The sequence below is a fragment of the Mustela erminea genome, chromosome 8 (genome assembly GCF_009829155.1).
Source record: "Mustela erminea isolate mMusErm1 chromosome 8, mMusErm1.Pri, whole genome shotgun sequence".
In the NCBI taxonomy this organism is placed as follows: Eukaryota; Metazoa; Chordata; class Mammalia; order Carnivora; family Mustelidae; genus Mustela; species Mustela erminea.
In genome coordinates this window covers 20,083,860-20,099,126 of record NC_045621.1, presented here as the reverse complement: position 1 = coordinate 20,099,126, position 15,267 = coordinate 20,083,860, and the positions used below count along the sequence as shown (strand labels likewise).

General features: G+C 36.9%; 1 protein-coding gene across 22 annotated transcripts in view; it reads right to left on the bottom strand.

Annotated features, from left to right (window-relative positions):
- Positions 1–15,267, bottom strand: part of MAP2 (microtubule associated protein 2) — a 291,469-nt gene that overhangs the window by 221,000 nt on the left and 55,202 nt on the right. For 21 of the 22 annotated variants that reach the window (XM_032354613.1, XM_032354623.1, XM_032354622.1 and 18 more), the window contains exon 2: positions 1,318–1,367. The gene's annotated coding sequence lies outside the window, so the exon portion shown is untranslated. Of the gene's footprint in view, positions 1–1,317; positions 1,368–7,868; positions 7,894–15,267 lie in introns of those variants that run through there. The other variant, XM_032354618.1, reaches the window with a different exon arrangement.

Below are 15,267 nucleotides of genomic sequence, written 5' to 3'. Positions count from 1 at the left end.
CACTAGTAGGGAAAGAGAAGTAGCAAAAAGTTCAAAGTCTTACAAGAAATTCCATGTTTAAATATGTGTAAGTTTAGACAGAATGTACTGAGTAGTGGCTATGAAAAAAGCCAGGCAAAACGAAAAAGAGAAAAAAACAGTAGCGCACACGTGTGCATTGCGGGTGGCAGTGCAAGGTCAGAATTTGAAGCCAGAAAGTGAACATATTTACTGTGTGCCTGTTGTGTGCTAGACACTGCAATTTGGAGGGTAAATTTGGGCTTTGAAGGCTAAACTCCTGATTAATGTAAGCATAAATGAAAAGCCAACGTTCTTCTTTATGTTAATTATTAATCAAAGCCCTATACAAAAAATTTAGCAACACCCGGCATTTTGTTTTTACATGAGCAACGAAAGCCCTCATTTCATTCATGAATTAGCTTTTCTTTTGTTTTAAAATCTGAATATATATTCTATACATGAACACAGAGGGGATAAATGAAATCTCAAGCCCACTGATGTGAGTGCCCTCTAATGCTCTGTTACTACTCTAAACTCAGTTAAACTGGTTTTGAGTCTCACATGAAACCCACTAACAAGAAAAGGGATGAACAAAAGGGATGACATCTTAGCATTTTCACCAATTAATTGAAATTTACAACTGGTAAGCAATGTTTCAGCTCCACCATCCCTAGGAAACATGGCTACGAAATCATGGGCTTCAAGAGTTTCCCTTCAAATTAAGGAACCTCACCATTCTTCTTCTTCTTCTTTTTTTTTTTTTTAAGATTTTTTTAATATTTTAGAGTGGGTGGGGAGAGGCAGAGGGACAGAGAGAAAGAGAATCTCAAGTAGACTCCCTGCTGAGCACGGAACCTGACTCAGCGCTTGACCTCAAGATCCCGAGATCAAGACCTGAGCTGAAACCAGAAGCTGGACATCTAACCAGCTGCACTACCCAGGGACCCCAGGAAGCTAAGCATTCTTTAAAAATGTTACCCAGCCTTACAAAGAAGTCTTTCTTCTGGTATGTGTGTTTATTAACTGAATATGTTAGAACGGGATCATTTCATTTGATCAAAATTCAGCTAGTAAGACAGGTAAAAGAAATTAAACAATAGTTGACAATTAAAGAAATTATAGGAACTAGGAAAGCAAATGCTGCTCAGGAAAACGTGTGTGTTAAGTGCCCCAAGTCTGAAACGTATCCATTTCTCACTAAGATTCATCTTTCTATACCACACTCTGTAGCAGTTATTTGACCCAACTGTCCAAAGGCCCGAAACGCTTCTATTTTATTTCACAGCTATTCATCATCAATATAAACACATCACCAACCTTAATTCCAGCCAGCAGTCCCAAAAAACCTTGGATCAGATCAATAAAGTCTGAAAGATAAACAGAAAAACATCTCGTAAATTAAATCAATTGAATGATTCAATCTTTTATTTTATTAAAGAAAAAAATGTGCTGGTTGACACCATAGACATTTACAATAATGGGAGTTTACATAGTTATAAAACTTCAAATTATTTTCTAGCTCTCATCTAACAAGACCTTTTAAATGCCCAGATTAGGTCCTATTTTTATCTTCAGTTTTTATACAAAACAGAACAATGCTTGTTCTTGTCTTTTAAAACATCAACAGAAAACATTTTTTAAACAAATTTCTGTACTCAGTGTACTACCATTTCTCCTGAAAGATGTTTAATTGAAAATAGTAACAACTACTGTATTTGGATCATTAATCTGGTCTACCAGGGTGTAGATTTTTAATCCAGGATCAACAATCTGTTTAAAGGCAACAAAAGTCAAATAAGACAATTCCAGTGACAACCTATCCATCTTCCCACTGCTCTCTTACACTTAAGCCTTGCCACTAAATTATACCAAGAAGCACACTGTCCAATGGAAGTACAAAGAAGGTCCACCAAAGACAAAAGCAAACCCAAAACTTCTGTGCCAAAAGTTAGCCTGTCTTTCGGACAGTTAGTAAACAAAATAACTGAGCTGACATAGAGTAAAATTCTTGACTTGCTGCAGGGAGTGTCTATGGCTAAATCTCCAATAAAAATAAAAAAAGTTAGTTTTCAAAAGTGTGTTTGTGAGTTAACTGGCTAGAAGTTAGAATATGTTCCACGTGACACTGTTAAAAATGGTTCATTATTAGACTTCTAGGTTAAATTCAAAAACGAAATTGAGAGTCAATGGTAAGTATTTAATGAAAAGAATAGTCTAAAATAATACTCGTATACTCCACTGAGTTATGTTAATTAGCTAGCTTATCATAATCATAGTCACTCCATACATCGGAGCATCATGTTACCCACCTTAAATGTATAGAATTTTTATTAAAAGAAAATAAAAAGGAAATACTAGTAAACTAGTAAATTAAAAAATTGGATTGCAAGTGAAATTCCTGCCTTTTAATCTTAAGGGTAGGTGCTTAAAAAAGTGAACTTTATTATATAAGAATGAAATGATAGATTTGTGAAGATGAAAAAAAAAGAATAATGGGAATATGTTGGTGGATTTTTGAGGTTAATGATTTTAATATGTCTACTTCCACTTCAAGCACTTGACTTTATTTTACTTTGATACAAATATTCTTCTTTTTCTATAAAGTCACAGCTCCTAGACTGTGTGCCATGCATGGTACCCCAGGACACCAGTGGAAATTCACGGAACGATAAAATACTTTAAATACATGAAAAATCATAGCAACATCCATGAGGCACAACACAAGCTATTCACTTGAAGTAATCCACGGTTGCGGTACCAGAGTCTAGTATCAGATTCTGCTACATTCGTTTCAATGATGGGATAACTTGGCAAAGCTGGATTTTTATCATGTTTGTCAGATAAAAGCAAATACTGCATGAAAACCAGTGTGGAGTAAGAAATGAGGATGACAACATCCCGTCCGACTCCCAGGTTTGAAGGCTGGGTCGTACCCAGGAAGGAAACACACACCTACCATTCGTAAGTAATTGTGGGTTTCTAGGTATGAAGGAAAAAGATTTTTCTTTCAATTTTCATGTATTTATTTTTTAAAGGCTACTAAGTTGTTAGTGCACACATACTTGTTTTACTAATGAAATGGAGCTGCGAAGCCATTTCTTTTGGTCTGCAGAGCACCATGAAAAAAATTACCAGGATACTCAGAATGCCATAGACTCGAGAAAATTTGGGACACTCACTTTTAATCATAGTTCTTTTTGTTTTGCTTTGTTTAATTTTTGCTCCACAAATTTAAAGAAAAAAGAAAGCGGGAGAGATTAAACGAAGAAGGAAGACTAGTAAAGGAGAGAGAAGGGAAAGGAGAGGAAGAAAAAATTTCCTAAATTAGGAAGAAAAATACAGGGAGAGCAGGAACAACAGAGCTTCACCACACTGAGTGACTGGAAGTGCAGCTGTGTGTGCCGTACATGTATGGCACACACAGGAGGCTAAAATAGTACGGATGAACACTAGAAATGAAAGACAAAGTACAAGCAGAGAGCACCATGTATATGTACATTTTAACCATGTTGAGTACCAGTCACCTTTCCCTAAGAAAATGTGGTTCCCTAGTTACCTGGAATCCAGCAAAGACTCCCTACACCTGCACAATTGTTTGTGTGCGCCTCAAAATCTCAATTGACCATTTGGCCACTGAGTTACTTCTTGCTAACGCCTCTTTAACTAGATCAATATCCTGATATCTTTTAAATAGGTTGGATTTTATCTTTTCTACATGCACTTTCAAATATATACATACTTTCATAGTAAAAGCAAAATGATATGAAGCATTTCAAAAGTTAGGCTTTGTGATACAGAAACTAGGCTGCTTTATGTGTTTGTTCCATAGGTGGAGAGAATTTCTGACTTACTGCCAACCACTCTACTCCCCCCAACAAGCCAGCCCTGCCTCCCAAAAATTCTAGTTTATTTTCTTTTCAATATAGCATGAGCCAAATACAAACTTTATTTAAAATATCAATGCTAGAAATAAATAAATAAATAAAAATTTAAAAAAAATATATCAATGCTATCTTAGCCATGTGAAACTTGCAGCTGAACCTGTACGCTTAGCAAGGGGTTGAGCACACAGAAGAATATAAATATTTGTCAAGTGAATGAAGATGCTTAGTGTTGTGTTTTTCTGATGTTTTGCCAAATTTAAAGGAATGGCTGAAAAATCCCCCTTTTGGCAGAAATTAAAAAAATAAAAAATCCTATCCTTGTCCCACCTGACTTGCACCAAAAATATTTCATGGAAACAAAGTTCTGAGGAACAAGAGGTGATCCTTTTTGACCTGGTGGACTTACACTTGCTTGGGCTCTTAGGAATTTGTTTGTTTGTTTGTTTGCCATTTCTTATCTTAAGGGGAAGGTGTCCATTTGCAGCAGGAGCAGCTGCTTTGTAAATAACTCTCTCTTCCCTCCACCCCATTCAACCCAGTTATTGAGCAAATAGGCACAGAATAGTGAAGATTTATGTTGCCCTAAGGCTCAGTCTTCACTGTGAACATCTGCCATTTCAAACACACAGGTCAAGACTCTTTGTGTAGTATTCCGCTAAACAATGCCCTAAGCATGACTCAAATGAAATTCTGTTCAATAGGATTCAGCATCTGCTTCCAGGCAGTTTAACTTATCAGCATACAAAAGCATCACTTCTCCATCTTTTTGCTCCATAACAAAAAGGTAGGGGAAATGTCAGAAAATAATCTCTGAGAGTTAACTGCTAAAGCTTCCCCCACTTTTCCAATAAGAAATGGTCTCATGCTTCCATATTATAAATCATATTGTGATAATGAGATCAGATTATAAACTCTATGTCAAGCTGAAGTATGCTTGTTTCCACCTCACGTGAAATAAAAGTTGAAAATAGCATAATTTAGCTATTAGCATATCAATGTCACTGTCAATTGAAACCACACCTTTCACCCTTGCTGCGCTTTTCCCTTCTTAAAGTTACCCAAGAAACTCAATTTACAGAAAAGGTTGCTGTTTGAGCAATAGAAAAGTTACTGCTTGAGTTTCAATTTACAGATACAAATGTAGGGAATATTGCAGTTGTGAGGCAATGAAAAATCGATTCTATTAAAAAATAACTGAAGTGCTTTTTAATTGTTTATAATCTTTTTTTTTTTAATATAGAGCAGTTCTGTGGGTTCTCTCTCTCTCTCTCTCTTTTTTTAGTAGACTTGTTTTGTATTTCAGGGATCCAAAGTTCTTTGCCATCAAAGAGCTTAGTTAGAATGTGTTGGGATGGGGTGGTTATAAAAAACCAAAAGACAAAGGGTATGATACAAAGGAGAGTATGCCTGCTGTTACAGAGAAATACCAGCAAAGAGCTAGAGGAGATCAAAGAAGGGGAAAAAAAAAAACACTAAGAAATCCTATTATGTAGATAAAGTCTCACAGAAGATATGGGTTTGACTTGAGCCTTGAAGATGGTAAAGGATTTAGGTAAGTGGAGATGGAGTGGGAGGACACCCACACAGACAATGGACGCTGTGGAAACAAAGTGATGGAAGAAGCTAAGCCCAGGGGCTCTCTGTACAGACACCTGCAGTCCTACCTGACTGGAATATAACACACAAGAAAAACGCTAATTGGGTGAAAGGCTAGGTTGGGTCTGTATTAGGGTAATAACCTTGAATGATAAGCTGAGGAGGCTACATAATTAAATATATTTAATTTTGTATGCTAAAGTGAACTACTGAAGGTTTTAAATTCAAGAATGGCATAATTAGGTAATGGGAGCTGGCGACACCATGCAGATTGGATCAAAGATGAGAAGCGATTAAAGAAGAATCAACCGTTGAGGTGTCTCCCACAGAAGTCCCAGTGAATGCTAATGAAGACTCAACTCAGGTAGACAGTGTCGATGGAGAGGCGGAAGGATACTCAGTTTCTGCATAGGTAAGCATCTTAGCTCGGGATACCTGACGAGATGCCATTGATGGGGTGACTTAATAGGAATGCGTCTTCTCAAGTTCTGGGGGCTGGAAGTCTGAGATCAGGGTGCTGGCTTGGTCTGATTCTGGTAAGAGCCCTCCTCCTGGCTTGTGTGTGTGTGTGTGTGTGTGTATGTATATGTATATATATAACCACCTTCTCACTGTGCCCTTATATGGCCACTGTCAAATGAGGGCCTCACTTTGATGACTTTATTAAACACTATCTACCTCCTAATAGCCATATCTCTTAAATACAACCACTCGGGGTTAGGGCTTCAATATATGAGTTTTGAGGGGATGCGATTCAGTCCATAGTGTTGTCTATAAGCTATGGGACTTGGGGATTGGTCATACGTGAAAGGCACAGGGCAGAGAAAAGGAGCCAAAAGAATTCTGAGACCAACTCCCAGAAAGATGGTATCGCTCTTGGAAATGGGGGTAAGGCTGAAGGAGGAGGAGGCTGCTGAGCAAGAACAGAGGGTGATGGGGCTTTTTTAGACACATTAAGTTTGAGTTTCCAGCAGGACCATCAAGGAAAGGTATTTATCAGACAACGAATCTATTCGTGGAAAGCATGATCTATGAGACATGGAACAAGAATGAAGTCTTACTTAACACTAAAACAGCACAAAAAGGAATGAAAACAGTAGTGATGTAATTACACTATCACCCGTCAACATAAAATCAGAAGTGTGTGTGTGTGTGTGTGTGTGTGTGTGTGTCCCAAATCATGGAGTTACGTTGTCTAGCCAGCCCACATTATTGCACATTTAATCGTTTCCTTGATAGGTAGAGATGACATTAATAGAGTACTGGCCACATGTAAACCCGTATTGTAGTTAATGAATGCTGTATCCTGCAGAGTCTGTGGGCTGCTCCGGGTCAGTGACCCAGCAAATCTGTGTTTGTATCTCAAGCACTTAGTGTGGTATATAGCATAAAGTCAGGAATCCATCTATAATTGTGTAGTGAGTCACTCTCCGGAAAAAGAGGCTGAGTCATGGACACTCCAACTAATTTCACCTCTAGACTTTGTATTATTCATACAAAAACATCGTAGGAAGCTAGGCAATCTGTATGGCTCTTAATGGAATGTTCTGTACTTGGACATGTTTGCTGTAGCTGCTATAATAATGATCGCAAATAGAGGTTACAACTAAAGAGGGCCGGTCACATGTGTCTAATTCACCCATCTACTGTCACAACACAGAACAAAAAAATGACCGGGTGACACAGAAACTGGATAATAACAACTCATTTAAAGTAAATAACTTCCAAACACCTCAGTAGCAGAATTTGTTTTCTGGAAACTGTTGTACTATTTCTGATACAAAACAGCAGCAATCATAAGAAAGGATCATTAAGAGTTTGTATAACTCAGGCATTGTACAAAATGTGCCACATCTATTATCCATTTAATCCTCAAAAGATCAAATACAGCAGATACTATTATTACTCCCAGGAGAAAACTAAGTTTATAAAGATTAGATATCCAGTATCTATGGATAAAGATTCCTATTAATTGACATTACAAAAATATCATTTTTTTTTTAAGATTTTATTTATTTATTTGACAGACAGAGATCACAAGCAGGCAGAGAGGCAGGCAGAGAGAGAGGGGGAAGCCGGCTACCTGCTGAGCAGAGAGCCCCATGTGGGACTCGATCCCAGGACCCAAGGATCATGACCTGAGCCAAAGGCAGAGACTTTAACCCACTGAGCCACCCAGGCGCCCACAAACATCATTTATTAAGGCAAAGAAATAATAACAGAAGTCAGAGACAAAGTGAAATACATACATATATTTGGTTATAGGGCCTGTGTATATTTATACATACGTATATTCTTTCATTTCTTGTTTTAAATTAGGATATGAATGGTTCTTCCTGTGTGATTCCTTACAGAATTCTAGCATATTCAAATTCAGGCAGAGGGTACCTGGGTGGCTCAGTTGTAAAGCGTCTGCTTTTGGCTCAGGTCATGATCCCAGGGTCCTGGGACTGGGCTCACTGCATGGCAGGAAGCCTGCTTCCCCCTCTCCCACTCTCCCTGTTTGTGTTTCCTCTCACTGTGTCTCTGTAAAATAAATAAATAAAATCTTAAAAAAAAAAAAAAAAAAAAAGAATAACAAGGTAGATTTAAAAAAAAAAATTCAGGTAGAAATAGTGAGGGTAAACATGCTTTAAAAAAAAACTATTTAAAAAATACAGTGGAATACTATGCAGCCTTCTAAAAAAAATCTTGCCAATTGCAGTGATGTGGATAGAACTAGAGAGTATTATGCTAAGCAAAATAAGTTAATCAGAGAAAGATAATTATCATATATTCTCACTGATATGAGGAATCTGAGAGTCAGGGCAGGGGTTCATGGGGGGAAGGGAGGAAAAAATGAAACAAGATGGCACCAGGGAAGGAGACGAACCATAAAAGACTCTTAATCACAGGAAACAAACTGAGGGCTGCTGGAGGCAGGGCGGTGGGGAGAAGGGTAGGATGGCTGGGTGATGGACATTGGGGAGGGCATGTGCTATGGTGAGTGCTGTGAATTGTGTAATACTGATGATTCACGGACCTGTACCTGAAACAAATAATATATATTAATTTTAAAAATGACAAATTTTTGAAAATTTTGGGGAGGGTATGTGCTATGGTGAGTGCTGTGAATTGTGTAACACTGATGATTCACGGACCTGTACCTGAAACAAATAATAAACAAAACAAATTTTAAAAATGACAAATTTTTGAAATAGAAAGAGCCTAGTCTCCTGTAGTTCTTTCTCTAAGTATTTTTATTGGGACAAAAATAGGGGAGATGGCATTATTAATTTTTTAAGAAACTTTTTGCTGACAATACCTCAAAGATCTATAGCAAAAAGGCCTTACATATTCTCATCCAAGAGTCTTTAGGGTTTTTTTCTTTCTTTATAAATTTTATTTTATTAAAGTTAAGCATATATGTAGTTTAAGACATTAACCTATTCAAGACTTATGATGAAACACAGCAGTAAGAAGCATGAGTTATTTGAGAGCTAAAATGTATCTGAATAATGTTGTATTTATTTTTAGTGAGGTGGTACACTTGAGTAACAATAGAATCTGCAAAAGCCAATAAGCTTACTTTTTTTCAGGATGAAAATCTATCAGTTCATTCACACCATTAGTCGTTAAAATCCAAGGTCTCCTTTGAAATGGTTTTACAGTAAAGTGAATGCATTATTAATTATTTGTTCAAAATCTTTAGTGGAGAATCTTGTCATTAATATTTGGATTGCAGCTGAGGTTTGGGAATATGTGGGAAACACCTGAGACACTCATCAAGAAAGAGAAATGGTGTGTCTAACATCTCTTTTTTAAGATTTTCTTTATGAGAGAGAGAAAGCACAAGTGCACAAGTGGAGGATGGGGCAGAGGGACAGGGAGAGAGAGAATCTGAAGCAGACTCCATACTGGATGTGGAGCCCAAGGCAGGGCTAGATCCCACAACCACTAGATCATGACCTGAGCAGAAACCAAGAGTCAGAGGCTCCATGAACTGAGTCACCCAGGTGCCCCTAGCATCCCGATATTCTTTAGGCTTAAAGTCACAACCTTGATTTTCTCCAATTCAGAAAGCACCCATTCTCCTAGGCCAACCAATAAGTCATTTTGTCATCTTGGTGAAACTAGAATTTCAAAGAACATGTGGTTATAGGCAATCCTTAAACAATAAAGTAAATCTGTTACCCAAAGCTCGGATTTCCTGAAAACTCTAGTAAGGCACTAACAAGCCAAACTGAAGCATTCCACACATTTCTGAACCTCCTTCTCTGAGTCACTGGTCTTCTGGGTGAATCCAGGGACACTTACCTCCTACATACGTTGTTATTATAACTCAGTTCCAGCATAACTTAATTAACTTAATAAAGAATTGCAAATACCCAAAAGAGGTATAAAAGGACTAAGTTCAGAACTATTATTACAAAGAACATTTTCATCCATTTTAATGTTCTTATTGTATTTCATCATGTTAAATACAAAGGACCAAAGAGGGTTAGAATTTATACATAATAATGTGAAATCCTATAGCTGGAACAAATGTAGCTGCCGCAAAAGTTAGGGTTTCCTATAAGTCTAAAAGCACTAACAGAGGAAACAGATCTGCTGTGACCAATGTTAAATATTAAGTACTTTGTCAGACTCCTGCCAACCCTCAGCTGAACTAATCAGGGGCTAAACCTTTAATTTTCCCCCAAAGTAGTACTAAACAGAAAAGCATTATAGTGGAATGAAAATAACTTAAATTAGCTATACATATTTTCCCTATATTTCACATGTAGTTACCCATACTTAAAATTTCCTTAACCATTTATTTAAAACTATAAAGAAAATATTACAACGGATGGTTAAATTCTTAACATGGTCTATTTAATCCTTAGTGTAATTGAGGTAGCATTGCATAGCTAAATAGAATGTGTAAAGCCTGACAATGACCCAAGACACAGCTTCATTGTTGTATTACTGTAAGAATATTTTCCCAAGCAAATGGTGGACACTTTGGAATTAGTTATTCACTCTTCCAAGTAATGATTTCTGAAAATCTGCTTCATAGAAGCCACTTCTCTAAGCACTAGTGTATCATGGTGACCAATAATTTATCAAGAAGCTTCCTGCCCTCTGGGGGCTTTCCACCTCAAGAACACAAATATGTAAGGCAGTGGTGATTTCTATGAAGAAAAGAAAGCAAGGTAAGACATGAGTGAATGAATTGTAGTTGGGATCCTTCTCTACCACCCAATTTCAGTAGCAAGAAGTAGAAGCTGAAATGGCATTTATTGCAGCAAGAAATGCTGCCTCACCTGCTGCCCTTTGGAGGGGAACATTTCAACCAGCAGATCTCCGGCTTTCACCTGTCCCTAAGTTAGAAAGTGCAAATGTAACGCATTCATGTGCATTCTCAAAATGCACCAAAAATGCAGTTTGTGAACTAGCGTGGGGTTTTAGTAGTAGAGTTGGTGCCAACATTTAACACCTTACATCTGAAGACTTTAAGAGTTCTTTCACATATATAGTGTTGCTTAATCCTGTAAACTAAGATATCTCTGTTGACCTAGATTTAGTTGGCTCTGACTCATTTCCAGGCATTTTACCTGCTTCTCAATGAAAGGCAATCTCTAGTAATGGGTTATCCTCAATTGTTAGCTTGCCAAAATGTCAACTGTCACGCAAGAAAGAAAATAATTGAGAGACAAAGGAAAACAAATGACCCAGTTTTTGATAAGCTCATGTCCTGAAATATTTCCAAATAATAACATGTGCTTCATTTCTAAGCTTTTGACATTAAAAAAAAAAAATTACAGAAGGTGGGTTTTATCATCTATTCATAATAAATTAACTCTTCATGCTAGGGTCAGGCACAAAAGTACCTACAGTACATGGCTCAAAATTCCCGTGGGTACAAACATCTTCAACCAGTTAGCAGAGAGGGAAATAAACTTTGACAGCAGTCAGGCAACACTAACACACTGCCCCATGTGACTCATAAGAAGACAGCCAGCAGTAGCCCGGACAGCTGGTCACCCTGTCACTTCTTGGAGCACTCAGTGCTTGATGGACTCAGTGCCGCAGCACAGCTAATGATACATACTCTTTAGGGGTATAGAAAGTCAACAGGCCTCTCCCTGTCTGTAATAGGAAATCCAATCACCGACTTCCGTTGTGTGCCTGTCAAGGCTGCAGTCGAGCTACATGACTGTTACTGTTTCCATCGGCCAGTTTCAGAGTGCTTTTCCTTTTCCAAACAGAGCTAGAAGATTTAAGTTCTTTCACACAAATTTTCTATTATTATAGCTTATAGCTAACCAGCAATATTGAAATCATTGAACAGGCATTATTTTCTAACCGATCCCAACTCAAGAAGACCAAGGTGATAAAAAGGCAGAGTAAAAGCAAAAATTAGTATTTCCTGCCTTACAATAATTCATTCCCAAGCGAACTGGTTGAGAAAAATAAGATTCAGTATAATGATGCCTCCAAGAAACTGTCTTGACGTCCTCATGCTGTTCTATAAACTCCCGACTGCCCATCAGGAAACGTTCACTGAGGTGAGAAGACAGCCCGAGTTTCCACCTGAACTCAGGGGACGTTATTTGGCTGTTCAAACACTCAACACAAATGGTTCCCATAAGAGTTAAAATTACTTTTTTTTTTTTTTTAAATACATTTTTTTAAAATGCAAATGAATTTTTCTATCATCCTTAGGAGAATTGGAGGGTATCAGGGTCCTTACCCATATATTTGAAAAATAGATCTAAACTTCAGGAGATTAAAGGAATGTCCTGAAGTCATCTGAATTATCAGAAACACAATGAGGTCCAGCACCAGATTTCCTGATGGGAGGATAACCGGGGTGAAGCTGGCAGAAAATGCTGCATAATCAATCTTCTGGAAGACTCTGAGGCCTCTACAAAAATCTCTTCCAGCTGTCACCCACCTTTCCAGGCTCCACACATTCTATTTAACCTCCTCCAGAATGAAAGGATGGGCAGAAGTAAATGATGTGTGCTCTCCTAGGGCAAAACATGCTGATGTGACTTGGAAATTTTTCAAAAGATGACTACAAACTCTGACATTGCCAAAAGGCAAATTGACAACTGAATTATGACACTTTGGCCCAAATTTCAAAATGCATTTCTTCTTGTATATAAACAGGAACCATTATAAGTAGACTGTATCAACAAAATATAACAAGTAATTTCAAGAACGATTTTTTCAACAAGGGGTAAATGTGCCATTGAATCTTGGTACAAATACTAGTGATAAAGTCAATATTCAGCCAAGGTATTTACTTCAAGGCTCGGATTTTTCTCTTCTTCTAGATTTATCTCACTTTTAGGTATTATTAAGTTTTCTTTAATGAACATGCATTATATCCAGTAATAAAAGTATAAGCAAAATAACTTGTAGAAAATATTTTTTCTGTGGTGACAGTACAAAATTTCGCATTAAAAAAATTTTTCTAAAAAAAGAATTTTAGATCATGTTTACAGTCATTAATGTGTTATCAATAATTTAGATTTTACAAAGCCCTAAGGACACCTTCATGACTTTATTTCTAAACACACTGCTTTGTGAACTTAACATTTAAACCTGTACTTTTGTTTCTAAATACTAAAATGAGAGTATTAAAATCCAATCCTACTTAATTGGTAGGCAGTTGTAGTGGTAACAAGATAGTGATCACCTGTTTAAGGTGGCACTATTTCCGTAAAAACAGGTTATGCTTCTGTAAAAGTAGATAGTTCATTTTAATCATACAACTATCATGTGTTACATTAGTATTCAAATTGCATTACTACAAGCAATTTTTAATCTCAGAGAAACAACAATTTAAGGTAGCGGGCACAAGGGAAAGAACCTAGAGAATGTGTTTGATTTGAGTCCTACCCTTTTTTCTACCAATTAGTGTTTAAAAATATATGAGCCTCAGTTTTTTCATCTTTAGAATGGGGATAAGAATGCCAATGTCCCACATTCTTTGAGGATTATGTGAGATAATATATGTTCAGAACATACCAGAAAATTTGGCATATAATAGGGACCCAACAAGTGATTTTTTTCAATCTACAACATGCTTATGCAAACAGCTTACATTTTGAGACTGATAATTATTTTTCCCAATAATATATTAACCTGAATACATGCATCAAAAGGGAACGGGTTCACCTCGGTTTTAATAAGGTTGACTTCTATAGGCTGATAGGTACTAGCTAACACTGAAGTCAGTGAGGCTGATGTTAGATTTCTGATGGTGACATTATTTTACTTAATATAAACCTTAACTACCCATGATTATTGTGGCTTCCTTAAATCAGCACAATTAACGTACTGACACATTCACTTACGCAAATACTTCTACGTGTCTACACGGGGCAGGGCCGGGTGCTGCGTGATCTAAGCGATACAAGGCAAGCATGGCACTCTACTTTGAGAGTTACAATTGAATAAGAGAGCTAAGACCTATGACCAATCCTTATAATGCTCCTCCAGTTAGTAGAATTTAAGTACAAATAGACAAGATGTCAAGACTGATTCCACTGTTGTCTTTGAGACAAATTACTTTACCTCGGCCTTTTCTATGTCTTTCCTTGTAGGATGCCCTATTTTTTTTTTACAAGTTCCAAAGTTAAATGAGTTTATTCATATATAGAAGAAGACCTTATTTTGAAAAAAAGGAAAAGAATTGGATTCTTGTATGCTTTAACTCAGAGAAAACTGTACTCATGAACTCCCTAAGAATAAGAAACTCATGCAGACTAGCTGTCCTTTATATTATATGGTGAACCAATACATGCTTAATAATAACAGAAAGGATAGATTATAACAAAAACATCCAAGTTCTATGTTCTGAATAAAAATCTGCCATTATACTTTCCTTTATTTTCAAAACTTAAAGACAATCTGGCTTCATAATTAAGGCACCTATAGCAGGGATTTTCATGTATATGTTTGTTGGTAAAACACCTCTTCTTCTGGAGCTAAATTCACCTTTCTGGGGACCAACCAATTTTATATGCTTTATATAGGATTGCCTACACGCAGTCCAACCCCACCCCAGCCTTAGTCATAGGACATTACGGCTCAATTTATGGACTTCTTTTTCAGGACACCCTAATTAGTTGAGAGCCTCCCTACTCTGTGGCAAATTTTCTAAACTATTTCAAGGAAAAAAAAAAAATCATAGAATTTTGTAACTTGAAAATGAATCAACATATGCTAGACATTAGATATTAATATTTGTTGTATTCATTATACAGAATGCTTTATTAATTGCCTCTCAAATAAAACTCCTTAAGTGAAGATATGTCAATAAAACTGTGTGATGGTAAATGCTAGACACTTCTTTACAAAGTTGTCTCGAGTTGTGAGGAGTGTACACAGCCTCTCGAATTTCATCCCATTTAGTTACAGTGAGGATGTCCGGTTGAAATAGGGGCGGCTCCTTTAAATTGAAGACATATTCCAGAATGTCAATTTTAAAAATCTACATTTACATATTATACCTGGAGGAGAAATGGGAAACATATGAGCAAAGTCACAATGAAGAACTTTATAAAAGAAGGTAGCAGCCACTGCACGTCGGTATTTTAATAATGTACGATAAACACCAGGAGAAACTAAATTATTTACATGATCCTGCCTAACATACATTTGGAAATTGGACTGCTCAGTAGGAGAGTCTACGTAGCTGGGATGTGCTAAGTGTCCACAATACAACAGTTTTTTTACTGTTCGTATTTTATATTCTGCTCAGATGAGGTGTCATAAATTATACTTCAAATATCCAGAAACCTTTTTGAAG